This window comes from Lactuca sativa, chromosome 4, assembly GCF_002870075.4.
Source record: "Lactuca sativa cultivar Salinas chromosome 4, Lsat_Salinas_v11, whole genome shotgun sequence".
Lineage (NCBI taxonomy): Eukaryota > Viridiplantae > Streptophyta > Magnoliopsida > Asterales > Asteraceae > Lactuca > Lactuca sativa.
Window position 1 is genome coordinate 398,758,485 of NC_056626.2, and position 3,006 is coordinate 398,761,490.

A 3,006-nucleotide genomic window follows, 5' to 3' on the forward strand; every position below is an offset into this window, starting at 1 on the left:
ATATACGAGGTGAGTCTTCTCACTATACTTTACCTTGAGTAGGTAATCAGAGTTATGTGATAGAGTATGTGTATGTTATGTGTATGCTATGTGTTGTACTGCATGATGTCTATGTGATTTATGCTGTGCATGCTTATAGAGTTGGAACCGGAAGGTTCCCAGAGTTAGAACCTGAGGGTTCACAGAGTTTGGGTGCACGAACCCACAGAGTTATAGCCTCGAGTGGCTAATATGTGTTATATGTGGTATTTTGGGGAACTCACTAAGCTTTGTGCTTACAGTGTTAGTGTTGTTTGTTTCAGGTACTAGTGATGACCGTGGGAAGGCGCCGGCTTGATCTGTACACACACATGGGATTTTTATATGTGATCTTGGGATTTTGTATGATGTAAATTGGAGATTTAAACTTGATGTTTTATGAAAATTAAATAAAAAATGTTTTATATTTTGCGAAAACTTATTTTGAAATTCACGGTGTTACAGGAAATCAGAGTGTACCAGCTATCGGAAGCTATGATAGGCCCTAAAGGCTACAACATAGAAGGAGGAAATGGAAAGCAAGATTCAATCCATATATGTTGTAATTTGGTAGATCATGCACCTGACCTTAACCATTTGGTGCAAGTGGATCTTCAAGTAGAGACAATCATGGATAGGAACAAGCACATAATTAAACCAAGATAGGTTTTGAAGGATGTGTAAGCTTAACAAGTTCATTTATGGACCAAAATAAGCATTTCGCGAGTGGGATCATTATTTCAATGAGAAAGTTCAAAGAGTTTGAATTTAGAGAAATAAAGATAAGCCATATATATCTGAGATCGCCAAAACTGTTTTCTTTCTGAGAGATTCTTCTTGTATCTCAGATTTCGTTGGTGTTTTCGTTCTGCCACCTGTTTTGGATTTTTATGAATATTGGCCTTTTTCTTTGGAAATTAAGCATGGCTTTCGCTCTTTGACGAAGACGTCTCACTAGATGTTATATTTGGTTTGCCCAAAGATGTTTTGGTGCCACTTGTGCTTGGCACATCATATCTTGTAGGCTCATTAAGTGGTTCCAGGACGTACCTGCCCTTCACTCCCCATGAGGTTTTCTGAGATAGGTCTTTTGTTTCATCAGTGTTATCTAGTGGTGCTGACCAGAAGAACTCCTCACATCCATTTGCATATCTTCTTCTACCATTGCTGTCAGTTCTGTTGTTTGTTGAGGAGTGACTCCCTGAACTGTGTAAACTTGATTTGGAGCGGTTTGAACCTTTTGATATACAACAGCTTTTTCCTTGAGAATTTTGGTCTTGTCTGTCGATGAGCGAGCGAATTCAACGGAGTTTTCAGATTTTAGATTTTTGTTAGTTTCGGGTTCGCTTTTGACAAATTCTGAACAGTCCACCACATCCTCTACAAAGATTTCACTCATGTCATCATCCTCATTAAGTTCAGATGCATTTTCGACATCAATTTTATTTTCTGAACTTAATCTGGCATTCAACGAGTCAAATTTCTGTATAGTTTCGGTTCTTAATTTCAATTTATCGTTTTCATCTAACATATTTTTGAGCATGTCCTTATGGTCTTTTGACTTTATGTAGGACTCTATTTTGTCAAGACCAATTTTGTAGGCAGGAGAGATTTCGTCAGAAGATACAACATTTTCACAGTTGTAAGCTTCAGCATCGACTTCATCCTCCTTTAACTCAAGGAAGGGTAAAATCATGCGATGTATCTTCTTTCCTATTTCACAATCGAGATGCAATTGAGTGATATTAAAATAAAGTCTTTTCGCAATCAAACAAAAAATGTTTTGTTGTTTTAAAAGCTTAAGATTGTCTCGTTGCAAATAGATTGACTCATCCCTAAACCTAATTAACTCTTTCTCCTTCTGCTCAATCCATATCCTTCTCTCCTCACTCTTCGACGATATCCTACTAATTTGATCAGTCAGGTTAGAGTTTGTGACACGAGTTTGGGTAAGACTACTACTTATACTAGAAAATTTAGATTTTAAGCCATTCAATTCCTTTTCATAGTTAGTAATAGGTATTTCCAGAGAGGCTAGAATATTTTGTACCTTCTTGCTCAACTCATCACATTCGTTGATCTGTGCACTAACAGGCTTCGCAGCGAAACACCTGTCCTCTCGCTCCTTTTCATCTTCCAATACACCATCTGTTGTGTACCCTCGCATCTGTGATACACCTTCTGTCACCATCAAACACCTTCCTGTAACGCTCATAGATTAGGGCTAGCCAATTTAGAGACGATAAGCGTCAAAAATGACTTTTTGATAGAAGATTGTTTAGAATGAATAATATAAACTAAGTTGTAGTATATGTCACAAGGTTTCCGTGCATATAAAGAACGCCGAAATCCGAGTTATAACGAAGAAGTTATGACCTGTCGAAGTTTCGCGACAGAACCGACACGACGCTGAATGACATAAAAAGTGAATTTACGTTAGATTGATATTTAGCCTTAGCGATCTAAACAAAAGTCGTAGAGTTCGTTAAACCATGAGCATGCATAAAAAGAACGTCTGAATCTGACTTTGTATGAGGAAGTTATGATTTTTCTAAGTTTCGACTTAGCGGTATGCAGACTGAATACTCGATTTGAGATCGTGTGGTTTTTAGCCGAAACAATCTAAACGAGAATCGAAGATCTTGTTGATAGTAGTCTAACGGTAAAAAGACAGACAAAAACGGACGTCGGACGAAGAAGTTATGAATTTCTAACGAAGTTTTTCTGTCCCGGCCTACTAAAAATAAATAATAAAAAAATAAAGTCAAAATTAGCCAACGGAATCTAAACGAAAGTTGTAGAGCATAAACTCACCTACGCGTGGATATAAAGAATGTCGAAAACGGAGCTCGTATGTGAAAGTTACAAATTTTTGAAGATCATGGCACACATACCAAAGTTTATCTGAAGCATACGCCCAGCGTACTTGGAAATTACGCCCAACATACTGAGTACGCCCAACGTACTTGGAAATTACTCCCAACGTAA